The following is a 27,885-nucleotide window of genomic DNA, read 5'->3' as shown; positions in this document are numbered from 1 at the left end:
GGCAATATAACTACATGCTTTGACATTAAATAATGTAGAAAGGCACCATCTTTTGACTTAGCTTTCCTGCCCTTGCTTCATAGGAATCCCTAGCAGTGTGGTCCCATTCCCCTCAGCAAAAGTTTTATTCTGTGTCTTGGCCAGCCACTAATAAACCAAAGGCTGTCTGGTTGCCCTGCACTGTGAGACCCTGCATCGGTGGAACACTAAAGTGCTTTCAGCTACACTAGTGAATGTTAGAGTTGTATTTAATCTGTCCTCTAAACTGAAAACATTTTGCTATAGCCTTTTACTGTAAGCATGCAGACTAGTGATCCGCCACCCCCCATTTTTTCTATTCCTATTGTACTCCTAGGTCAATTACTTAGGTTCATAGGTGTGTACTAGGCTAATGGCCCTGGAGCCTTTACAATCCTAACCCATAGACGTGCCCAGGCATTGTGCCGCCCATTAGTTCCCAGTGCCTCTATCAAGTACAGCCACTGGAGTGATCCCAGGGTAAACTTTCTATTACCCATCCACTTATCAAGATTTCTCTTGAACAGGGACAGGGAGGTGCTCTGCTTGACATGTATGGGAAGTCTATTCCATCGCATGGGCAGTCTCTGGGTTATGAACCTGTCCCTCCAGCATGTTCTGTTGATTGTGGTAATGAGGATGAGGTCTCTGGAGCGGGTGGTGTGGGGGGATTGGGATTTCTGTAGATGTAGCATTTCTAACAAAACTGGGTCAGACGTGGCTTTGTAAGTCAAGCAAAGATCATCTCTAAGTGGATAATATGAGACAGAGAATAGCTGGAGTCATTTGAGTCTGTCCATGTAGGACATGTGTTTAATGCCTAGGATCCTCTTTGTGAGGTACTTCTGTGGCCTCTCCAGCTGTTGCAGGTGTCTAGTGAGGTACATGCCAAATGGGGCACTGTACTATGTGATTGGTCTAATGAGGGAAGAGTAGAGAGAGATTATGACCTCTTTCTTCCTGGATACATAACCTTTGGTAATGAAATGTGCCACATAGAAGGACTTTCTGACCACAGTGGTAGTGTGGTGGTCGAAGGAGAGGTTGCTGTCAACTTGCTTCCCCAGATCTCTTATAACACTGTCAGTGTTCAGTGGTTTGTTCAATGTGGTAATTAGTGGGAACTGAGTTTTTACCAAAAGGGATGATGACACATTTTTTGGCATTAAGCTTAAGGCCATGGTTACGACACATCATTGGTCTCAGTGAGGCCTTTCTGTAGGATGTCTGCATCACTTGGGGAGTTAATAATGGCTCCCAGCTTGCAGTCATCTGCGAACTTGGTCAGCCAGAGTCCCTTTGTGTTGGCTTGGACTTCTGAGAAGTAGATGCCAAACAGGAGAGGACCCAGGACCGATCCCTGTGGGACTCCACTCGTGACTGGTCGGCAGTCTGACTTGGAGTCTACTACTTTCACACCGTGTGTTCTATCTGTGAGCCAATTTGCAACCCACCTAGTGATATAGGGGTTGATGCCTAGTTTGGTGAGTTTATCAATAATTCCTGAGTGAGGAATGGTATCAAAGGCCTTGGCCAAAGTGAGGTAGGCTGTATGCACTGCCTTACCTTCATCCACAGCCCTGGTGAATGACTCAAAGAAGTCAACCAGGTTAAGCAAGCATGATCTCCCTTTCACAAAGCAAAATTGTGTGGGGTCTAGAGTGAGATTTTCTATATATTTATTAATCGGGTCCATGATGATGCACTCCATAGCTTTACATATCAGACTCATCAGGCAAATGGAGTGATAATTCCCAGGGTCTGTAGCTGTTCCCCCTTTATGGAGAGGGATGACTATAGCAGTGTGCCATTTGGTAGGGACAAAGCCTGAGGGGAGACTGTGACTGAACAGGGCACACAGATGTGGTGCCAGTTCACTTTGTAGTTCATGTAGAACAAAGCCAGTGATATTAATGCTGTTTTAACCTGTGCTGCAGTAATGCTGGATGCCTGGCATTCTTCGGGTATTATGATTAGTCCTTTAGGGGGGAGAGAGGGGTAAAGGTGGCACTGAATCTGTCAGCCAGTATGTTGGCAATATATGTTGGCTCAGTATAGGAGGTACCATTGTGCAGTAACTCAAAGCAAATCTGGGTATTGCTGTGGAGGTTCTTGATATAACTATATAAGGCTTTATGATTGTTTTTAGTGTCTGCCACAATTCTGCCTTCATAGCTGGCTTTAGAGGATTACTTTCTTTCTCTTAGAAAAGGTTACCTATGTACCTGCAGCCCATACATCAATTGTTTTTCCCTGTAGAAGTGGTGGTCCTTTTCACCACACTGTACTAGATTAGTAGCACAAGATCTGTAGTTATTAGGAAGATACTGCACTACACTGACCTGGAATTGACTGAGCTTTGTTTTGCTCATTGTTTTCTTAGCAGCTGCCCTAGTCTAGTTTTTCTGGCTCACAACCTTGTATTACTTTTTGTCTGCTATGTGTAATTTTAGATCAGTAACCTGTTTGTCAATTAGAGAAGAACTTACTGTAACCTCAGAGGGATACAAGTGACTCTGTGTTTCTGCATAACATCACTGTTATTTCTGACTTTTAGTTGGAGAATTCTAAATTGTGTTTAACATCTCAGTAGTGATTTGTTTTTCTGTAGCATACCACTGTTATTCCTTTTAGTGGATAATGCTAAATTGTGTGTAGCATCTTAGTAGTTACTGTTTTCTCTTCATAAACAGTGAAAAACTTCTCTAAAGCAAATTTCACACTCCTCAAAACCGAGGCGGAATCCTTCAAAGCCAACGGGCCTGTGGAAAATACGGCCCAGACCGCAGAATCCTTTATAAACACATTCTATGAACACCTTCAGGAATGCATGGATCATGCAATCCCAAATAAAACCAAGACCCAATCCTCCAAAGGCAGACGTCCTGTCTGGTGGACCCCAGCCATAAACAAACTATACAATAGAAGGAGGAAGCTACTACATGATAGAGCAAAATCCCAAAAAGGGAAGGCATTGAAGGATTCCGCCTCGGTTTTGAGGATTGTGAAATTAGGTTTAGAGAAGTTTTTCACTGTTTATGAAGAGAAAACAGTAACTACTAATAGAACTAACTAGTATTAGCAAAAAACTACGGGCACTCATAAAATCGTCTAAGGCCAGCTTCGAGAGAAAAATTGCACAGGACACTAAGGATAATCACAAGGCTTTCTTTATTTATGTTAGGAACCTGAGTGGGAATTCCCAGATATGCTCAGAATTAGTCCAAAATGACAAAAAATACACCGAACCCACAGACATTGCCAACATCCTAGCTGACAGGTTCAGCGCAAACTTCCCCACCCCCTCCCCACCAGAAGGGCAAATATCTATCCCAGTACAGTGCTGCCCCCCTGATATCTCAGATGCTCAGGTAAGAGCTGCCCTCTCCAAAGCAAAAAACACAGCATCAATGGGACCAGACGGTGTCTAGGGCTGCTTCCTACATGAACTCCAAGAAGAGCTAAACCCAAACATAAAACTACTGTTCAATCTCAGCCTTACTACAGGATATGTACCCAAAGAGTGGATCCTGGAAACTACCGCCCCATAAGCCTGACTAGCTTGGTCTGCAAAGCTATGGAAAGGATCATCATGGACCTCATAAATAAAGATATTGGGGACCTACAGACACTGGATCCTACCCAATTCGGCTTTGTTAAGGGCAGATCCTGCCTCTTAAACCTGCTTGATTTCTTTGAAACAGTCACCAAGGCCATTGACGAGGGGAATGTGGTCCACACAGCCTACCTGGACCTCTCAAAAGCCTTTGATACAATACCTCACTCGGGCATTATAGATAATCTCACCAGCTTAAATATAAACTCCTATGTCACTAGATGGGTTGCAAACTGGCTCAAGGACAGAACCCACATGGTAAGAATTGCTGGAGCCATGTCAGACTCCAAACCAGTTACAAGTGGCGTCCCACAAGGCTCAGTCCTGGGACCTCTCTTGTTCGGTATATATTTCTCGGAGGTACAGGCCAACGCGGAAGGACTGTGGCTGACCAAGTTCGCAGATGACTGCAAACTGGGTGCCATAATCGACTCTCCAGCTGACACAAGCATCCTCCAAAAGGGCCTCATAGAAACAGACAACTGGTGCCAGAGCCATGGCCTCAAGCTAAATGCCAAAAAGTGTATAGTCATCCCCTTTGGCAAAAACAAAGTGCCCACAAATTACCACATAGGTGGTAATCCATTAAGTACAGAAGAAGTAATTAGGGACCTGGGGACCCAAGTTGATAGCAATCTCTCATTTGACAACCACGTGGCCAAAGTGGTTAGAAAAACATTTTATATAGCCCACCTAATCATGAAGGGATTCACATCTAGATCAGGGGAGGTCATCGTGCCTCTTTACTCATCCCTCATTAGGCCCATAATTGAGTAAAATGCCCCTTTTGGGATGTACCTTACCAGACACCTGCAGCAACTGGAAAGACCCCACAAGTACCTCACCAAGAGGATCAACGGGATCAAACAGATGACATATGCTGCCCGGTTAAAGAAACTCCAGCTCTACTCAGTGGCATACTGCCTGCTCAGAGGCGATCTGTGCCTGACGTATAAAGCCATGTCCAACCCGGAATTAATGGACATGCTGCACCTAAGAAAATCCAAATCCCATCAAGCTACGCGCGCGAGAGACTTGAACCTCAGCACTGAAATAAATAGGACATGCTGGAGGGACAGATTCATAACCCAGAGGCTCCCTTCACTCTGGAATAAAATCCCAGTCCAGGTTAGGCAGAGTCCCTCATTGACTCTCTTCAAGAGGAATCTTGATGAGTGGATGGGAGATCGTAGGTTTACCCCGTGTATCACTTCTGTGTCACTGTTAGACAGAGGCACAGTATACTAACCTCGAAAAAGGATATAGCAAAATTAATTTAAAATGGGTGGCGAAAGCCAAACACACTCTGGCTAGGCTTATAAATGCCGTAGGGCAGATAGCCTAGTATGAACCTATGAACCTATAACAATACATAATAGTGTAGTGTTTGTTATAGTAGCTTGGTATCAACTGCAGTTATCTTTTGTTTTTTTTTCTCTGCTATCCTTGCATTTTGTGTTGCTCATCGATTTGCGTTTGTTTCTTACAAGGTATGCTGCTCCTCACCTGCATCCTCTATCTTAGTTACTTGGTAATAAGAGTGATTTAAAACTTCATACCTAATATTTACCTCTTTTTCCTTTTTATTTTCAGTCTCCTCAGCAAAAGTGTTGTTCTGTGTCTTGGCTAACCTCCAGTTAACCAAAGGCTGCCTGGTTGCCCTGCACTGTGAGACCCAGCGTCAGTGGAACACTAAAGTGCTTTCAGCTACACTAGTGTATGTTAGTGCTGCATTTAATCTTCCCTCTAAACCGAAGATGTTTTGCTATAACCTTTTATTATAAGCATACACACTCATACACACACATACACTTTTTCTCTTCCTATTGTAGTCTTAGGTAAATTACTTAAAACTACTTTCTTTCTCTTGGAAAAAGTTTACCTATGTACCTGCAGCCCATACTTCAATTGTTTTTCCCTATAGAAGTGGTGGTCTTTTTCACCACACTGTACTAGATTAGTAGTACACGATTTGTAGTTATTGGGAAGATACTGCACTACACTGACCTGGAATTGACTGAGTTTGGTTTTCCTGATTGTTTTCTTAGCAACTGGCCTAGTCCAGTTTTTCTGGCTCACAACCATGTATTACTTTGTGTCTATCCCCATCCCCCACCTTGAGCCTGCACACTGCCCTCCCACTCCTGCTTAATTACAGAGGAATCAAAAAACCTAATGTAGAAAGGCAACATCTTTTGACTTAGCTTTTCTGCCCTTCCTTCATAGGAATCCCCAGTAGTGTGCATGCATGTACCATATTCCATTCCTTTTTAAATAGTACTCTATTGACTCCTAATTTACATCTCCCTTTCCTAAAACCCCTTGCATAACTATATTTTCCTACTTCTCAGTGAACTGCAGCTCCCCATTTTTAAAGAAAAATAAAAATGTAAAAGGAAAGACCTTTTTATCTTTTAGAATCTAGCTCGTCTAATTGCCCTAAAATTTGACTGTTTATCTTCCCTGATTTTTTTTTTTTTTTTTGTACTTTCCTCTGTTCCAGGTGTAGCCCCACTGTGCTCGGGCTCTCTTTGCTCCCCTCCCACCCCCATATAATTTCCTTTATACCTAACCACAGGTCCCTCCCAACAATCAAACCCCTCCCTTTTCTGTTACAAAAGCTAACACCCACTACAAACTCACTCCCTACCTTACATCTCCTCCCCAAACTCTCAACCAACTCACCCTATTAAAGCTCTCTCCTCCTTTTCAAACATGCCAGACTTAATCACTCCTGTCATACTTCTACCTGCACTGCTCCTCCTACACAACATAACATCACCTCACCCACTCTTAACCACTATACATAAAGCCCCCACCTACCCTCACCTAAATTGCTTTTCTTACCCTCGGCAACCCATACTCATCTCTGCATCTATCCTTCCAATGAATATACTACTCCCTAAAATAAAATCTCCTCATTTCAACCATAGTACATCTAAATATAAAACAAAATACTTTCACAGCTACCCACAAAAAATGAAAGCTTATGACTTCCCAAGGACTCTACTTTTGTCCGGTGATATACACCCAAACCCTGGTCCTACCACTATTCCTAACACCCCACAAAATATCACCCCCAATTCTAATCAACCATCCATACCAAAAAAGAAAATCTTCATTCTATCAATACATGAAGCATGCTCAACAGGTTAAGCCAGTTTCATGCTTTGGTATCTCTTCATACCCCAGACATTATCTCCATCACAGAAACTTGACTTAAACCTCAAAACCAATATAAAGACATTTTTTCCTCCAGGTTATAATATACTTCATGAAGATTGCTTAAAGAAAAAAGGTGGAGGTGTTGCTTTAGTTTACCTCACTCTCTCCCTTCCTAAAGAACCAATTCCCTCCTTTACACCTGCTAAAATACTAATGGCAAACCTCAAACCCAATGACCTTACTACCATTGCAGTAGTAGCCATATACATTTCACCAGGGGACAACATCCCCTTAATGGAAAATATACTATCATATCTCTCCCTTCTTTCAGCTTTTCATGGTTAGGGGTCACCACAGTGGATCAGCTGTCTGCTCATGACTGGCAGTGGAGTTTTATGGTGTTGAGTTGCCAGCACGGCACCCAACCTTCTGCAGAAGGTACACACATGCACTCACACCTAGGGCCAATTTAGTGTCCAATCCACCTACAGCATGTCTTTGGGATGTGGGAGGAAACCGGAGCACCCTGAGGAAACCCACGCAACCACAGGGAGGACATGTAGACTCCACACAGAAGGTACCCCAGCTGAGGATTGAACTGGAGAACCTCTTGCTGTGAGGTGGCAATGCTAACCGCTGCACCACTGCAGCTGCTGAGTGACCACTCACCTATAAAAGTGCTATGATACATCACCCAGCTCCCCAAACCACACTGGCTTATCACCTGCCTCAAACTTTCAACCTTTAACCCAGACAGTTTTAAAACCCAAATCTCTAGAATTAATGGGAATTTCCTTACTCGGCTGCCACTCAGTGAAGCAGTAAATGCCTTCAACTCAACTTTCCTAAATATTTTAAATTCTCTAGCGCCACCAAGAAAAGTTTGATTAAAGCTAAACATTTCACCGTGGCTAATTAAAACCACCCATACCCTTATGAAATCCAGAGATAGGGCATGGAAAACATGGGTACTAACTAAACTTCCAGCTGACCACCTAAAGTATAAAGATGTTAGAAATCCGACAAAGAAACTTATCAACAAAGAAAAAAAAAGACTTTTATTATAACCCCCCAAAAACATTTAAATCTGATCAAAAAAAATTCTGGAATGCTATGAACCAAATGCTACATCCAGGTAACCCAACTTCACCTAACCCATGTCCTGACACGTCACCTGAAGAAACTGCCAATACCTTTAACACCTAATTTATCAGATCCATTTCCAAACTATTTAACCCCAACCTCTCAAACAATACTTCAAACCTCCCTATACACCCCTCAAACACTATCTCAGTAAACTCCGTCTCTCTCAAACCGGTCTCCACTGACTATATCAGAACTCTACTCTCAAAGCTCAAACCATGCTCTGTATCAGCAAACAATATTCCTTCTTACTTTCTCCAGATTGCTGCACATTCCCTTGCTATGTCTGTATCTATACCAATCAATCGCTCCATCTCTGAGTCTAATCTTCCTTCTATTTGGAAACCGTCTTACACTCTTCCTATTCATAAAGGAGGTAACTCCACAGAAATATAATTTCAGACCTATCACTATCCTCTCCCCTTTCTCCAAAATCCTTGAGAAATGTATACACAAACAAGTTATACATTATGTATTGCAAGAAAAACTTCTCACTCAAACACAGCATGACTTCCATCCCAAGCATAATACAACCACAGCTCTATCTTTTCTCAACACTTTAGCCCTTGCTAAAGATGATCACTAACTCATATCCTGTCTACTCTTTGACCTGTCTAAGGCTTTTGACACTCTCACACATTCTGCTACTTAGTAAATTTGTAGACCTAAACATCTCCCCTGATACAGTTTCATGGTTCTCTAGCTATCTCTCTGATAGACTGCAGTCAGTGTAATGGGACTCGGCACTATCTACCCCTCTCTCAGTAAAAACTGGTATAACCCAAGTTTCCATTCTTGGACCTCTACTCTTTAATATCTTCACCAACTCACTCCACTCCTCTTGTCCTCCATCAAACATTGTCTAATACGCAGATGACTTTACAGTCATAACTATTGCTAATTCCCCCTTAGAACTCCTAACAAATACCCAGGCATCTTTCAACTCAGTAGAAACATGGCTCACTAATAATCAGCTCATACTCAACCCTAAGAAAACAAAATTACTACTCTTTCTACCTAAATCTGCAAACCACATTAAACTTTCCTTCTCCGTAGGGTCCCTAAACAGTACTGCTATAGATGTCAAAACTACCACAAAACTCCTTGGCGTTACCACTGACGACCAACTAAAATTCGATCTTCACATTAACAGTTGTATCAAAAAAAAACACTAAAAGCTAAGACTACTGTACAGGAACAACAGATTCCTAACTACTGAAGCTAGGATTTCTCTTACCCATGCCAACCTTCTACCATGCTTAACCTGTTGTTCCCAAATACTCACAAATCTGAACTCCTCCTTACTTGCCAAATTAGAATCAACCGACCATAAAATATCTAGATTTGCAGCTCAGCAAACATATAAATCTCACTACTCTCTCTCCCTAAAATACCTGAACTGGCCCAAACTACCTCATCTGTTCCTACAATCTTCACTCCAAAACATACACTCCATCCTATATCAGCATGATTTCTGCACAAGTCTATCTTCTCTCATCTCTCACTACTCTCCTACTAGACTTCTCCGAAACTCAACCCAAGACTTACTAAAAATCCATAAACCCAAATCCAACACAGGATGCAACTTGTATAGCTACCATCCCTCTCTTGCATTGAACAAACTTCCACTTGAAATAAGGACCCTGACTCACCCCAAACAATTTAAGCTAGCAACCAAAGATCACTTTAAAAAACACTGGTCCTGCCATTGTACTGACCCTCCCTGATTATTACCTACCTTTTATAGTACAGTCAAACTAACTCACTAAAACTTACCATTAACTACTTCATTCTATGCTTCTTATGCAACCTCCAAAGCTTCTTCTATACTCTCTTCCCTGAAATTCTTATGTAACATTTTACATTTCTGCTACTCTGCATACAAAATCTTATATTTACTCAACTCTCTTTTTAAACCAAAACATACAACTTATTCTACTTTTTTAACGTGCTCCTATTTTGTTTATAGTATTGTTTCATCTGTCAACAGTATACATGTATGTAGCTTAACATATTTTAACTACCAACATTCTCTATTGCTATTTTTATTGCACTGTACATCTTTAGAGCTTTTCTCCCCAGGCTTCCACTGAAAAAGGGCAATATCTCAGCTGGACACTCCCGGTCTACAAATGCAAAATAAGTAAATAAATATGTATATTACATGTATGCAGGTAAATGCCTCCTATACTTGCCACAATATTATTACATTCTGCACCTTATGAACAAATAAATAAATATGCATATTACATGTATGCTGATAAATGCCTCCTATAATTGACACAATAATAACTTCTATTATTACATTCTGCACCTTATGAACAAGCCTTATACAATATTATGTAGTGACTGTGTCACAGTAGTTTAAATGCTATCAACCACATTTTCCTCTCCTTTGCAATTTTACATTATCATCAGTCACCACAGCAGAATACTTTGTACCACAGTCTGACCTTAAGTGATTCTCTGACTCATGTTTGGTATATTTCTTTTACAGATCTATGATGAATGTTTGTCTTGCATATAGTATGAGTATCATCTTGAAGGACAAATAATACAGTTGACCTGTGTACCTTAAAAATAAAACTGGACATATGCTTTCCTGCCACTTTTCATTTTTTTATGTTAATCAAAATTTCCTACCTTCCTATATATAACTGCAGTCTTTCTCTTGTATACTGAACAGCTTCTTTTGCTTCAAAATTTTATTGAATTCAGGCATGTCTTACTCCTGCATGTGGGAATTTCTTTGCAAAATTTGTATGTTGCATCTTTCATTTCAGAAAGAAATATATACACTGTAAACTCAATCCACTGAAAGCTGGCCTTTTCTGCCATCAAAAAATCTAAATATTGTGGTTGACTTTTGTAATTCCAAAATATATAGCACTTATTTATACATATTCATTTTTTAAAAGATGTTGGGTTCTATCTTTTTTAAAATAAAGATGTTCGGTTCTAATTTTTGAAGAATGTGGGCCTTTCATATGCGTGTGGTCAAATAGAACATATTATATATAGGTAGTAATGTGGAACGGAGATGGTGAATTCACTGGTATTTTTCTTTTCATAGTGAACAAGTTAGGAAGTTGGTAGATCTGCTTGAATGTGGAGGTAGGATTGACAGAAAAATGGGATGAGCAGAAGATTGGAATGCTTGAAAGACAGCATGTGGATGATAGAGAAGGTGTGATGAGATAATCGGGGGGTACATTTTAAGGTATGGAATGTGGAATTGGGGGGATGAGATAATGCTAGGAAAAGACTGTATGAAAAACTGTCAACTCTTTTGGTATTGGTTATGTGGAAGTAAAGAATAAATATGAGTAAATTATAAATAATATGGATTTTTCAGGTTATGTTTAGAATGTGAACTGGGCATATTTTCACAAATGGATTCCAGTAAATCTTATTCTTAAATATAGACAGTGTTGAAAGCTATCACAGAAGATATAAATGAAGTATTTCTTACCTGCTTTTTAAATGTTACTTTATTAAAGCATGTGTACCCTTATTACTGACAAATGCAATGAAAAATTTTACATATGAAATTACTAAACATGGTATGTGACCTATAACCAGGAACATTATCTGTAGTAGTTGAAGGATATATTTTAGGATTTTGTTGTGGCATATATTAAATGCAAGATACTTGTGTAATTCCGATATTTGTTTTCAGTATACAAGTTCTTTTTATAATGTTTTTGATATTGTCAAAAGAATGAAGTATTTTGAAGATAAGGAAGAGAGTATTTCTTGGACAATAAAAAAAACAAACTGCATAAGAGTGATTAATATTAACTTAGGAATAGGTTGTGAGTACTATTTGCATTTCTTTTTCTTTGGAGTATATTCCTGATTTTATGATAGTTATGATTTTTTTTAATTTTAATATAGACCCCCATTTTCCTACCTAGACTACTCCACAATACAAATTAATTATACCCAATTATGCCTCAAAATCTCCTGTGTTTACATTATGATCCCTAACCACCTTTTTTGTTTGCACGCTGACTGCTACATAGGTAACAGTTCCATTAAAGTCTTTGTCAATCCCCTTTCCTAGAATCTCTTTCCTGCTTCACTGGTCCTGCTTCCTATCACCTCAACTGTCTATTCTGCACTGCAGCATGAAGCCACCCTTCTCATTCGGTAGCCACCATTGGATACCTCCTCTCATGAAAGTCTAAACCCAAAGACCATATTAAATGAAGCCTGATCGCTCTTGTCTCCCTTTAACTCCTTTGATGACTGAAAGTGAAGACAACAAATCTTTTTTTTTTTTTTCTGTTCCCAAACTGGTCCTCATGTCCTCTACTTCTTATTACAAGTTTGTACCCCCCCCCCATCTGCAACCATTTGCCCTCCACTTTAAATACCCCTCAGCCCTTCATACTGACTGTGCTGATTTTATTTCTGTGTGTGACATATCTGATCCCTGTCTCACCTGTGCTGTACTACTTCTACAAAATCGTACCACTAGTTGTTTCCTTCACTCCCAATCCCTTCCATCTGGCTAAAGTTCGACCTTGACCACTGCAATCCTTCTGTCCATTTGGAACCTGTATTACCTATTCTAGCTCAGTCTTCCCTTCATTTATCACTGCTGTATGGACCTGCCTTTCCACTTGCATCTTTCTCCTTGGTCTAATGTATGTGACTATTTTTGTACTTCATATTATACTGTACATCTCTCTTGCTTGTGTGCATATAATGACGTCTGGTCATAAGTTCCTGCCCTCTATCTTTCTTATTTTCCCAAGACATCATATTTAGTAACCTCCTGCTCTCTTCTCTTCTCACCTAACAAGTCAACACAATTTCCATTTTCTCCCATAGCTTTGCATTCCATTCAAACGCCATTTTCTTTTTCACCCAAAATCTTACTGACTCAAATAGGTGAGTGACATTGAGTCATTTCCTCTCCCATGCTTCTTGTCCTGCTTTCGCAGTTGTCTTTATGAAGTCTCATTGTTGGATCTTCACATTTTTGTTTCTGTCTTTATTTATTAATCTGTTTGTTTACTGGGTTAGCACACTGATCAATACTGACCAATTTCAGGCTCAGCCTGGGTGAAATACAGGACATTTCACAAACAAAACAAAATGTAAGCAATAGCAGAACACGTCAGACTAATTACACAGAAAAAAGCTGTGTAGAGACACTCTAGTGAACAAGCACAGTGCAACGTACAAGCAGAGTGTAATGTATAATATACAAATCAATTTCTAAAGTGGGTCAGTGAAACTTGAGAGAAGTGACTCGGAAAGGAGATAGGTTAGCTGAAGTGTATTGCGTTGAAGCAGGAGCATTTGGACTGGATGAAGAAATGCTTTCTGAGTGGCACTCTGAATTTGGAATAAGTACTGATCTTCATTTTTAAATATTTTGTTTATATTTTGTCCTTAATCTATTGAACAAATGTCATAGATGAAAAGTTGAATGCCAATTAAGAGTAGAGAATAGGCAATAATCACTTGGTTTACTTTAGCCTTGCTTATAGCAGAAGGGCCAAGTATTCACCAACATTTCTTTATGAAGTGACCAAATCCACAAATTTTTCAGTATTGCATTATCAGCTCTCTTCTGATACCAGAAAGCTCTGATGAAGTTTAACATTAATTAAATGAAAGCTCTCACAGTAATAAAATATTTGGTTCTAGTAAGCATTTGTGGCCTTGACATTTTGTTAGTTTCATTTGTTTGTCATTGGTTTAATCTTATTTAAGATACACAAAACACTAAGAATCACTATAAAGATGTAAAAATGTGTAATTATATACATATTTAAATTTAAACCCCGATGCAAGCCTTGTCCCATTATATAAGAGATGTGGCTTCCAGCACTCACATTTTACATTAAGATGCTCATTGAAACCTGCACTATCAGGATCCAAAGATATCCGTCAATGCAATTCTTTTTCTTTTCAAATCATTACCAAAATCATCATTTAATAACTATTTAATAAATTAGCCAGTGCTTTAAAGTTTCAGTGTTTTTTTTTTTTCCTGAGTTGTTTCTCACTGATTGCCCCATTCAGAGTGTGTTTGTTTGGTATAGAAGCAATATAAGTGAAACATTTAGAGATGACAAATTAACCAGTGTGTTTTTAAGAGATGGTATAAAGCTGGGTATCTGGATAAAACTCATGCAAATGTAACAGTAAACAGAAATTGTAATTGGACCTTGGACCTGGAGCTATATTGTAGAAATCTTAGCCAACTATGCCACCCCAAATTAAAATTAAAAAACAAGTAGTTCTTAATATGTACTTTAGTAAACAGTTAATAAAAACATGCAATATTTGCCAGTGTTGCATGTTGTCTTTTTGAGAATTGATCATACATAAACAGGGTAGTAAAATGGCATCTTTGTAGGCTGTGCTGGTTCTACAGTGCTTGTGCATTAGTGCAAAATAAACAAGTAAATATCACTTCATCAGTAAGATTAAACAATATGGACTCCATTTTTTGGCAAATTCTATTCAGTAATACCCAAAATAAGGAGTAATAAAATGTATGTGAGTGGAATATTTTACATGTTTGCAGATAGCATTTGCTACTCGGGTTACTAGGGAACACATATAACAACAGGGTCTTGATACTTTACCAAACAGTAGTCTGTGATAACTGATGGTGACAAATTACAGCCGAATATAAACAAAATGTGAGGGTGACAAATTACAGCCAAATATAAACAAAAGTTGACAGCCCAGCCAAGATAGCTATTTAAGCCCAAAGCTCTGGACAGGGCCTGCAGACATTTGAATAAAAAGTAGCGTTCCTAGGGAGAAAAAGTGACCTAGAATGAAAGACAATTGAGCAAGAACAAAAAGAACAGATAGCTGTTAAGGCTGCAAATAAGGAAGAACAACTATCACTGAAAACCAGGATGTCAGCTGCTTGAAGGAAACAAACAATAGAAGAGCATCAAACAGAAGTGGGAAGGCAACAAGGGACTTTGAGGAAGATAAAGCAGCAAATGAAGCTTAGCTGCTGGAGAAGAATCATAGAATACAGGAACTAACAGACATAATAAAAAAATTTAAAAATGGATGATGAAAATCACTCGTAACATCATGGTAACTGGAATAGAAGAGAGTGAGCACCAGTGAACTGGATCAATTTGTAAAGCAGCTAAAACATGAGAAATTTATGATACTAGTAAATCAAAAATACAAACCGAGAAGAAACACAAAGTGGGGCAGCAGTAAGCAACAGCAGAAGCTGACTCAGGCATGTTTTGGCTTGGTTCCATTCAGTTACTTTAAAAAATATATATAATAAGGCAAGAAAAAAAGACAGAATGTTAAACTCAATGGGTAGGCTCAGAGAAATGATTATGTCAGATGGTAGCAATTGGGGAAGCAGGGAGGTGTGGGCAAAAACAACAAGGAAAATACAATTATGCGGAATAGTGCGAGTTCACCAAACTATATCAGAAGAATAATTCAGGAAAAGTTAAGGAGGATTAGGGGTTGCATTGTTATTTTACAACAAGCAAAATTTAAAAGCTGAGATGGAAAGAAACTGAGTTATGGCTACCTAAAGAAACTGAGTTATGGCTACCTAAAGAAACTGAGTTATGGCTTCCTGAAGAGCTAAATGGCCACCAAGGGAAAGGGAAAAGATGAGAATGGCAAAAAGTGCTAAAAAGTGGGATGGGAAGTGGGATGGGTAACTGGATGATTTGGCAGCTAAGACTGGAAGGTGTATGCTGGACAACAGGAAATGTGCACTAAACATGGATGAAGGATTCTGAAAAAACTTTTTTTTGCTAATTGGGCACTAAAAAAAAAAGAGATTGAATGAATAATAATGGGGGGGGGGACCATGAATCCACCATAGAACTAGAAAAAGGCTGTTTGAATGGACAGAATATAACAAAAAGATGAGATAGGTAGTAGTCCAAGGAATGAAAGGAGGGTGGCTGGACATATGGAGGAAAAGTTATCCAAATGAAAGGAAGTGTAGCTTTACAAGAAACATTTTGATGCATGCAAGTAAGTTAGACAGGTTCTTGGTGAAGAACAACTTAATGGAAATGAAGGAAGAGATCCAGCTATAAGAGAGACTCTTATCAAATCATGCAGCAGTCAGACTTTAAGGTAAGTGTGCAGGGATAGAAAACAAAGAGAAGGGGTGGAGGTGGGATAGTTATAAACAGAAAAAGAAATGCTGCAAGGACTAATAAAGGAATTAGTACAGGAGAATATGAAATACTGAGACAAATTGGAAGAACACTAGTGGAATGGGATCAAGGTCACTGTCGGGTAAAAACTGATCAGTGTAGAAGGAAAGGGGGAAGGGTGATGGGTGATTGATGAGCTGGAGAGAGCTGGATGTGGTACTGAAGGAAGCTGGAAGAAATGAAGGGAAAAGGGAAACACTATAGAGAAAACTCAATACAAATGTCACTGGAGAGTAAAATTATTAAGGAGCAACACATTCAATGATGGTACTGGAAGGATTTCTGGTGGCTAGTGATAAGGTTCACCTTGATTCTAATCACTATTCTGTGATACATGATGAGTGATCAGCAAAACACAGCATGCAGAGTCTATACTAAATGAACTGAGCCAAATACTTGTAAGAAAAGATAACCATAGAAAAGCAACAAAAGAGAGGGCATTAATACAGTGTGCAGATGTAGGCTGGGATTCAGAAAAGGTTACCACATGTGGCAAGTCCTAGCATGAGTGGTTCACCACTTATAGATGCCTTTTTGATTCAGACAGAACCGCCATAATGATGTTATAAGGCTGGTTGACACACCATTATGGGTTTTCTCCACAGCCATGCTAGATGCTATTATAGCATTTTGGGGGAGCAGCTAATGCTCATTAGCCATCTGTTCTCCTCAGAAATGCCTATAGGAAGGGATTTATTCAGAGAATTTCTCAGCTGTGTAAATTAGCACAGATGGCAGTGTTCCCCCATTCCTTCCAATGGAAGAAAGCGAGTTCCAGTAAGTGGGAAGGAGTTGAGAAGTAGTGGTGGGGGATGTGAGTGAGTATACATGTTTGTCAGTGCATCTGCATGTCTGTCGGGGTACAAATTGTGTGGTGTGTTTCTGCTACTTGAGGCAGTTGCAGCATAACAACTGTAAAGGATTTCTTCTGAATCCCAAGAATTATACAAGGAAGAGCGATGCTTTACTTTTTCACATGCCTGCATATACCGTTTCATGGACTTGTTTAGTTGAGAATAAGACACAATGTAGTCGTGATTCTTTGGCAAGAGCTATTCTGTGGTACCCTATGGTGACAAGCTATACCTAAATACAAGCAAGAAAATATTTAGCTTTATTTTACATGTTTACAGATATCACTATTTAGCTTTATTTTACATGTTTACAGATATCACTGTTTAGCTTTATTTTACATGTTTACAGATATCACTGTTTAGCTTTATTTTACATGTTTACAGATATCACTGTTTAGCTTTATTTTACATGTTTACAGATATCACTCTATATAAACAGCTTTGCATGGTCTTAATTATTTGAAAAGCATTATTCTGTGACAACTAATAGTGATAAGCTACATTCAAATATAAGCACAGAATACTGGGAGTCTTTCAAGCTTGTAGATGACATTTTGTGCAGTTTTCAGAAGCAGGATGCAGAAAAATCATATTCCTTAATTTAAACGTGATTTTCTGCATCTTTCTTTTGGGAAGCTGTATTATACAACACCTAAAGGATGCATTAACTTGAACTGCAATATTGTGCTCTCTAAGAAAATGATACACAACAACATGGTATTCAGAGTTTGACATCTACTATATTGTGATGCTTAACTAGAGAGAGAAGGAAAAATAAAAACATGCAGAGGATGACTTAGTTGTGTCATGCTAATGCACTGGTAAAATGAGTCATTGAGAACCACCATTCAGTAATGTGGTCTTGATTGCCAGAAAAGTGTCACTCTGACGTACCCAATAATGAGACATAATAGTCAAATAATCAAGTGGAAGATTCCATTTTTTTCTTTGCATGCTTACAAATGTCATGTGATGCATGGTTTAGTGATATGCAGCTCACAGCAACATGGTCTTAATTATTTGACAAATACTACACTACTATACCAATAGTAGTGACAAATTATAGCTAAATACAAGCAAAAAGATTACTTCACTTTATATTATACATGTCCAAATGTCATTTTGTGCACTATTTAAAAGTAACATATTTGAATATCATCTCTATTATTTGACAAATGTGATTCTATGAAACTGCAAGTGAAGTCAGGAAAATATAGTACATATCGGCTGTATTAATTAAACCACACAAATATTTGATGGATGATATTCTGTAATACCCAATCCCAAGTTATAGTCAAAGGCAAACAAGATAAATGTCATTTTGTTTTACATTTCCAATGATCATTTGGGAAGCAACATATATCAATATTGCTATTTTGTGAGACACAGAATTAATACAAGTGTTATTCTGATGAGCATGACTGAATTAATGCAGTCTTCATTTGTTATGCAGGACCATGACCGGGTGGGCAAAGAGTATCTGAAGGTGGTATTGATTTGACATTGCTTGGTATGTACACTACAACAACACAGTTTTCATGGTTTGACAGACGTTACTCTACTCTTATCTTTGCACGATGATTTGTAATATAGTCTTTAGCCTCCAGTTCACCTAAGAAGACATCCACTTATCAGCCAAAGACAGTATTAATTATATAATGCTAATAAAGCTATTCTGTATGCAGACAAACATATTGTCCAGTAGTAAACTGTGCTGCTTATTGAGACATACTGCAGATGATAGATTCTGTTTTGTGTCCAGTAGAAATAATCCACACAAGGATTTACTATATGTTACAGCACTGACGGAGGTGACATCTAGTCCACAACTGTGGACCATGACAAAGACGGCAGAGATTAAAACTGATGCATAAAGGAATGCACCCTGACTATGTAGAACAGTGCGATGACTGGTTATGCTGTACAGAAGACATCACCATACCAACGCAGACTAAAAGAGGGAGGAGGGCATAGTCACCCTTCTTTGCTCAGGTGGGTAGGGCAGAGTGACATGGGATAGCAATGCTAACAAAAATGGTGGGGTTATGAATCATGGGTGCAGCAGTAAAACAAGAAGTTTGGGGGAGTCGGGGATCAGATCCTTCAGCTGATGGGCTGAAGTTGCCATGAGGTGATCACTGGTTAAGAGTGCTGTGTGCCCCAGCAGTGTCAGGACTAAAGGCTTACTCTCCAATGGTTGGCATACAGCTTTTGGCGCATGTAGGGGAACCCTGCTCTGGCTTCCTTGTGGCATGGCAGTAGAATGTTGCCATCTATGACCCCATGAGTAGGTCCTGCACTAAGTATGACAATGGGGGATTGGGAATGTATGGAACTACAGGATCTGGAGTGGTTGGCTGGATGCAGTGTCCCCACAGTTGAGCTTGAAAAGCAGAGTGTCCATGTCTATGGCAATCATAGACATTGTGTCTGGAACAATGTGAGACATTGTGTCCATCTACACCTAGGTCACTAAACTACACATTTGATGAGTGATGCCATGAGTGACATGTATCAGGAAATGTCTTGGTGATGCCTACCTACACCCCTCTCTGCTATGCTGGGTGCACACACTACAAAGGCAGTGAGATTTTCTGCTACTCTCTGTCTTGGTAACTCCTGTGTATCTTGGGTGTGGTGTACATGGGGCTGCCACCAACTGTTAAACATGGAGGATTGCAGAGGTTCATCATGTCCCACCACCATTATCTCTGTAGTAAGTGGTGTGAGGGAGCCTTTCATGTTATCCACTGCATCATTAGATTGTACCATGAGCATGGTGCCAACATTGGCAGCCGCTGGTAACCTAATGACATCATGCATGTTCCAACCTGTTTTGCTGGAATGTCTATCAACAGAGCCTGTGAGTGCAGTCAGACAAATACCTGTGGTAAATTTGGGTCAGAGGTGTCACTCCCACCAGCATGTGTGACACAGGTTGTTACATGCCAACTGGGATTGTCTAGGGATATGTATTTACCTTCTGGTACAGATTGTTGCTATTGAATCCCCAATGTCCCTCTGACAGATCTACAGATGTGCTTTTTGAGTAAACCATTCACAGTAGTGAATAAGAGCCTACTATAATGGTTCATGCTAATACTAACCCTGTGAATCTTTAAGGACCCTCAGGCAGTCATCACCAGCCCAGCCCAGCCTAACTTCAAAGGTACAGCCAGGCAAGTGTTCTCTTACTTTCCCCAGACATGGATATATGAAATTCTTATACCTGCTTTAGAATCTTCAGTGTTAGAGGTTCATCCCCCTTGTAGTTAGTCTACCTTTGGCATTTTTCTGTGCCCTGGTCTTGGCATGCAGTTAAGTTGATTTAAGAGTTCATTCAAAACTCCATTAACAAATTATTAAGAGAACCAAACAATAATAAAGTAAAAACATACAAAGGACAATGTACTATCAACCCATGTAATCAAAAAACAATTCAAACATGATGTTTTTCATGTCTGCCTGAAACTTGCTAAACATAAGCATTCTGTGACTGACGTAGCAAGTTCCACAATTAAAGAGCTTTACATAAAAAAGGCACAAAATGATGAGGTCCCAAGATTCCCTTGTGGAACTGACAGTAGCCCTTGTTAGAGCAGTAGGGTACAATGAGCTCCTTTAGGTAACGGGGATCTAGTCTGTGAATGGACAAATAAACTAACATTAGAATAGTGTAGATTATCCTACAGTAAATAGAAAGTCAAAGAAGCCTGTGCTGAACAGACATGATATGTAAGTAACATGATGTAACCTTATAGGTAGCCAAGTTGTGTTAATTATCACCAGGTAAGGGCAGTGCAGCAATCCAATCTGAGAGTGACCAAGGCATGAACAACAACCAAGAAGAATGTTTGGAGTATTAGGTGATTGATCCTGGCAATGTTTCTTGGAAAAATGAGGACTTCACTACAGCTGACACCTGATCACAGAATGTTAGCCAAGTGAATGAAGAATAATACCAAAATTTGACACCTCACTAACAAATTCAAGCTTGTCACCACCGTAAATGAAATAGCTGAATAATGGTACAGCAGAGGAATCTGTCGGGATTACATGTACAGCCAAGGTCATTGTCTTTGTGGTGTTCAACTTTAAGTGATTTACAGTTACCAAGAATGCATGGCTTCAAGGTAATCAGCCAAGGAATAAATACTCACCATATGTTCCTGAGAGAAGAAGAAATAAATCTGAGTATCATCAGTGTAACTGTGTTAAGCTAATTCCCTTACCTTAACAGATTTCTAAAAGGAATCATATAGACTGTGAATAAATAAAGGGCCCAGGGTAGAACCCTGTGTTATTTCACAATTAAAGTTAAAAGATGAAGAACTGAGTCTTGAACAAACCCTAAAGGTACGGTCAGACAAGTACAAGGTAAATCAGTAAAGAACCATAGCAGATATACCACACTAAGAGTGTAAACATTTTAAAAGGGTGCCATGGAACACAGCGGCACATGCTGCAGAAAGATCCAGAAGGGCCATCACGGAGTAGTGCCGCTGATCTCTAGCCATCAGAAGATCACAAACCACTTTTTAAAAGAGCAGTTTCAGCACTATGGCAAGAATGAAAACCTGACTAGAAAGAATCAATTAGTCTACTAACTTTAAGGTAGGTCTGTAGTTGTTGATAAACCAGTCTTCTTAATAACTTTTATCAAAAAGGGGACATTAGAGGTTAAATTAGTTGGCTCTAAAGATGATTTCTTGAGAGTTGGAATAACCAAGATCTATTTCAAGGCTGAGGGAAACAGTCCATCCTTCAATGATGCCACCAAAATCCCATAAATCAAAGGGACCTGGTACAGCAAAACTGGCCATTAGCAGTCTGGAACACATTTCCAGTCACAAATTAGAGAGAACAGTTGTGAACTCATTGAAATCAGAAATATCAAATGCCAACCAAGATAAGATTAAATGAAGAGACTGAATTCCTTTGCCACCACTAGGCAATCGGGGGAAGAGCAATCGCAATGAAGACAACTTTGTCAGAAAAAGAAACAAGCAGTGGACCCACATTCTTAACTAGCTGGAGCTCTTCTGATGGCAAGACAGGCTGGGCTGCACAGTCTGTCCCTATCCATTATCCCACAGTGAACAACTAGTTAGTTGATTAGCCACTGAAGAGATCTCCCAAGGCAGAAATTCTGTCTTTTCCAAGAAGATCACTATGACCAGTGTAATGTAGATCACCCATACCAATAGAGTGCCTTGCAGTTTGTATGCATATGGGACTCTGTTGCAGACCCAACACCACAGAACAATAACTGGATCTGATACTGTTCCTAATTCTCTGTCAGGGTGCTTCCCCCAGTGCAGGTTATCAAATTGTTCTATCCTGTATACTGTTCCCTGTTACAGTATAACCCCCCCCCCCCTCCAAAGGACACACCTGGCTGGCCCTGTTTTCCTTGTCAAAGCGATCTCCTCCCAGGAGAACTGCAACCTACCTGCCTTGTACTCTGCATCCTGTTGGATAGCCTCCCCAATGGCTTGTTGGTGCTTGTCATGCCTTGTGATGCGTTACCCTACAACTTCCCATTCTTTGTAACTGTCCTTGTTGCAGTCATCAGATCAATTACAAGAAGTCTTGTCTACTGCCAGTTGCCTTTATGGCACAACATTTAATTATTATCCACTATACTGAAATTCCTGTACTGCTCATTGTAATACAGTCTCCTGTAACATGATAGATCATGCTAAAATGGGCCTAATAGAGTAGTAATTATATGAATGAGGTGATGTAGCATGATCATCTATGAATCATTGCTATAATACATTGCATTATAGGTCATAGTCAGTGCTGTCTGCCAATGCACGTGCTAGGGGTTCATGTACACACAGAGGTTTCACAGAGGCAGTGTGCATTTTCAATCACTGTCTAGCTGCAATGCTATTCTTTTGTATCACATAACCATACTGCCCTTTTCCTATTTTTTTCTACACGGTCAGCAACAGTGCAAGCTATGGTGAAGCAGTGGTTACAATGCTGCTGCAGGGTTATCAGCAGTCCCTATGTCTGCCTCTCTGCAGGGTGACCTTTCACCCTGTTGATAGTGACCTGGACAACTTGCTAGCCTCCTTCATGGCCACCTCTAAGGAGGGGAGGCAGAAGGTTCCAAATCTAAAATGGGTCCACAGGTGTCTTTCTGAATTATCCTGGGAGAAATGCAGTGGTCAGTAAGGAATGAGATGGACCAGTAACCGGATGCATGAACTGAAACAATGGAATAGCTCCATGCGTGGCTGATTCAGTTGAACAACAGGCTGACCCCATTGACTGAGTTATTAGAAGTGGCATCTCCTATGATGCTGATCCAAGAGGAGACTAACTAAAAGGTAGACGCCACTCTGGGCCAATCAGGCAGCCCTTCTATAGCCCTTTTTATTCCCAATCATGGTGTACCCCTTTTTTATGTGCATTTACTCATCCACTGCTTGTAGTCCAATTGTCACCACTTGTCTACCCTTTATCAGTCTGAGTTTCTTCACTATTGCCCATATTGCTTCAACACGTCCCCTGTTTTTGTCTGCACCTTCTTATTTCTCTATACTGTTCTTCCTACCCACAATTGATATTAGTATCTTCCATGTCCACCCTTCTTAAAAGATAGAGAATGGCAACGATTCAAAAAATAAAGTGACACTGTTGTATAAGGATGTAAAGGTACTCAGCCAAAACTATAACGTTCAATAACACACACTTTTTTTTTTTTTATGGTAATCAACCATAAAGCATTAAGTGATTCTGTCTATAACAATCAGGACTTCATCAGAAGACACATGCTTTACTAACCTCCCCTCTTTTTAAAACAATCAATTAAATTGCATATTTAAATCAATGTTAACATCTCCTAAAGCCATATAAACACATTTTCACATATTGTTAAGATGCCTTTTTGTTTAAATACATAAAGTTTATTAAAGTTTAAGGCCTTACCAGATAAATTCTTATAATTTAGCTGTGCATAGTTTAAGAACTAGCTGAACTGGAATATAGTCATTCATCCCAGGGTAAGTAAAGGCATTCAACTTGAATTGCCAAAGTAGTTCCGTTTACTCAAGCCTGTACCCCCAGTCCATACCCCTCAGCTTTATTTCAACCTGTTCTATTGTATCAAGTCTAAAATCTTTATGTGACTGTTCATGTAGTGTATGCTTACTGAGGGCATTGTTTATGTTCTTGGTTTAATACTGTAAATATGCTCATATATTCTTTTTCTAAAGGCAGAGGGTCTTAAAACAGTCAGATTTTGTACAAATAGCCAAGTAAAGTATTCCAACACTTCCATGATTACCTTTTTTAAACATAATGTGTGCTTTCATCACATCTCCTAATGTAACAAATTCTTCTTCATAATGCTTAAATTGATAACAAAACCTCCAAAATGTAGGTTTTATCTTTTTTCCAAGCCTGTTTTAGACCTTAGTTTGTTATTCTCAAAAATACTATTCAAAGTATGACCTGTTTATATACAAAATTTTATGCTATTCCTACTACTCCTAAGATGCCTGGATTGAATTTTAAAATGTTTCAGTTCTTGTCAATGATGTTCTTCACTTTTCCTAAAGCATTATTAAATTCTACTACTATTGCAATGTCCAGTCTCTTAATTCCAATGTCAGCTGGGTTGTCTCTCTCATCTTCCCCAACTTAATTCCCAATAAAGGTTGTTTTTTTACCCCATTCATTGAGCACCTCAAAAATGATGATATTCAGTAGTACACCATGGTACCCTGTATCTATAAACAACATTGTAATCTGTCTAACTACTGCAGAACATCATCTTTCCTAGATGTCATCCTTGTAATCCTTATACATTGGCCTTTGATTAAAATTTTTTGTGCGTAAAAGGCTGTGCACTACTATAAGGAAGGCGAGAGTTACTAAAAGCAGGTTTCTTAAAACTCTTTGAAGTAAAACTTTGACTAGTAAGTTCAATTGTAGTATCTAAATAATCAATTGATTTATTTTTGTAAACAGATTTAAAACATAAAAAAGGAAGTTGTAGCACTTAAATATTCCATAAATTTAACAAAGTTTTCTTCAGGTCCTTCCCATAAAATAATATCATCCAAAAATCTTGCATACAAAGAAATGTATTGGAAAAATTCTGAATGGACAACAGAAAAATGTTCCCAGACTAGTAAAACTAAATTGGCATAAATATAGGCACATGCTGCCCCCATTGCTACATCCTTAATCTGCCTGAACATTTCTCCTTCAAAATATGAGTAGTTATTTTTTAACACCAACCTAGCCAATTTCATAATTAAATTAATTGGTTTGTCACTCAACACGTCAAATATAACCAAACTGGCATGTAACAAACCTAATCCTTCTTCTAAAGGTAAAAAGGAAAATAAATCAACCATGTCAATGGTTAAAAAGCAGCTGCAGGAAAAGCCAAATTTGGAGACCATCTCCCCCAAAAATCTCAATAGTCTTTTTTAACGTGTCAGTATTATAAATAAATTTTAACAGTTTGCCCATGTAAATAGCAAGAGGGTAAGATTTTTTACCTTCTTGCCACTACTGTTGGTCTAAATGGGGGACATTCAAGATTCTTATGGACTTTTGAGATTCCAAAAATAGATGGTATTAAAGGCTTGTTAACTTTTAAGAAAATTGAAAGTAGAAAACAAAATTCTTCCCTCAATCAAAAATTATATCAGTCTTGTGGTATGCTATGTTAATCTCATTTTTTGGGACAGGAATTTAACAGTTGTTTTTGTGAATTATGTTAAAGTACAATACTGATCAATGAGTCAAATATCACTGCCCCCCCTCCTTTGTCAGGTTTCACAATCCTATGTCTTTTTGTCACCGCTAATATTGTCCAGTGTTTGTTTTTCTTCCTTGGTTACGTTATAACACTTTAAATAGTTCTTGTTTTTCTCAAGATAAAAGTATTTTATACATGCTTGTTTAAAAGCCTGAACTGCTGGATGCAAAGGGGGTTAAATACCATTTTTTCTTCTTTCCCTACTGTAAGGCCTTGTTCCTTTCCTTCTAAAGTAACTATCAGACTTTAAATAGTTCTTGTTTTTCTCAAGATAAAAGTATTTTATACATGCTTGTTTAAAAGCCTGAACTGCTGGATGCAAAGGGGGTTAAATACCCTTTTTTCTTCTTTCCCTACTGTAAGGCCTTGTTCCTTTCCTTCTAAAGTAACTATTAGATTTAGCTTTCTGGTAAATAGTTTTAAGTCAATTTAAAGTATCTATCACATTGAAACCTTTTGGAAAACATTTCAACCCCTTTAAAAAACAGAAAAGTGTTCAATTGTAACTTCCACATTGCTATAATTAAAGATGTTGTAACCATTAAAAGAATGAATTATTCCACCTGAATGTATTTTTATGTTTAACTGTCCAAAACCTCAGCTTTGGCCGGCTAAGAACTTGCTGTATTCAACTGGATGTATAAGAGAATTTAAGTACCTTTATCTGCACTTTTTTTTAAAGAAATACAGTATTTAAATTGATTTTAACTGTGGCAGGAATATTAACTGAACTGGAAGTTTTGACTCTGCTCTTCAGTTAGTCCCACCCAGCCTCCCTGTTTTTGTTTTGGTGTTAATCTTAGTGGCCTTGAAACTGCCCGCCCCTCTTGTAAATTTGTGTTTGGATACTCCTTCTGGGCCCATCTCATTTGCTCACTCAACTGAGTGCAGTGAGATCATATTCTGATTTCAGGCACTCCTACTGTGTACAAAGAGAGCATCTGGGAAACAGAAAAAAAAAATTAAGCTTGTTTCCTGCCTTTCCTGTTAAGTGATATAGACTATTTGTAGGCTTCTGAGCCCCCAAGCCCTTCTGTGTTGGAGGGAAGCCTTCTAACTTAGTGGTTTTTTCTGATAACTAGCCAGTTTTCTAGTTTCAGCACTCAAATCTGTTTCTTTAATCTCAGCACTTGTTCAGAAAAAAAAAAAAAAAAAAAAATTCATCTGCTTTTACTGTGCTTGTGTTTCTACCTACTTTATTTTACTTTTGCATCATCTTAAAAGTACTCAATTGTATTTATTACTGCTTGGTGTAACTCATTCTAAGCCTTTTGGTTTAAACACTTGGGCTTCGGACCAGCTGTTTTGCACTGAGAGGGTTTGTGGTCTGCACTGTAGTGGCAGAACAGGTAGCTTACATCCTTCTAGGTTGGGAACTGCTGATTGAGGGCTCAGTGTCTGTTATTCTAAAAGTGTATTAATCCTGGTTTAAGCACTTGGGCTTTCAGGCCAGTTATTTTACATTAAGAGGGTTCGTGGTCTGCACTCTTGTGGGAGGAGAGGCTGGACTCTGCCCTTCTGAGCTGGGAATTTCTGGTTAAAGGCTTATAGTGCATGCATATCTGAACTGCTTCTTACTGAAGTTGGTGCGCCTTGTTTGCTGTGGCATAGACTGGATTTGGGCCTGCTGGATCTAGCTTTGTTTGTGTAACTTGAGCACTAATCCAGGCATTCTCTAAAGTATTCAATTGTATTTATTACTGCTTGGTAGTAATTTGATTAAAGTGTAGCTATCATTCTAAGTCTTTTGGATTAAGCACTTGGGCTTCAGACCAGTTGTTTTACATTAAGAAGGTTCGTGGTCTGCCCTCTTGTGGGAGAAGAGGCTGGACTCTGCACTTCTGAGCTGGGAATTTCTGGTTAAAGGTTTATAGTGCCTGAATATTTGAACTGTATCTTATTGAAATTGGTACACCTTGTTTGCTGTAGCATAGACTAGATCCAGGCCTGCTGAATCTAGCTTTGTTTATATGCTTGTTGTTTGTTTGCTTGTTATTTCCCTGGAATGCTAATTCCACCTAATAGCAGCTTCTCAGTGCTTCTGTGGATCACTAGTGATATCTGCATTGCTTACTGTACTTATTTCCTTGTTTCACTTGAAAGAAAGTT

Source organism: Protopterus annectens, chromosome 6.part0 (assembly GCF_019279795.1).
Source record: "Protopterus annectens isolate FY-2018-M chromosome 6.part0, PAN1.0, whole genome shotgun sequence".
NCBI lineage: Eukaryota > Metazoa > Chordata > Ceratodontiformes > Protopteridae > Protopterus > Protopterus annectens.
The sequence above is the reverse complement of the archived record's forward strand: the minus strand, read 5'-3'. Positions refer to the sequence as shown.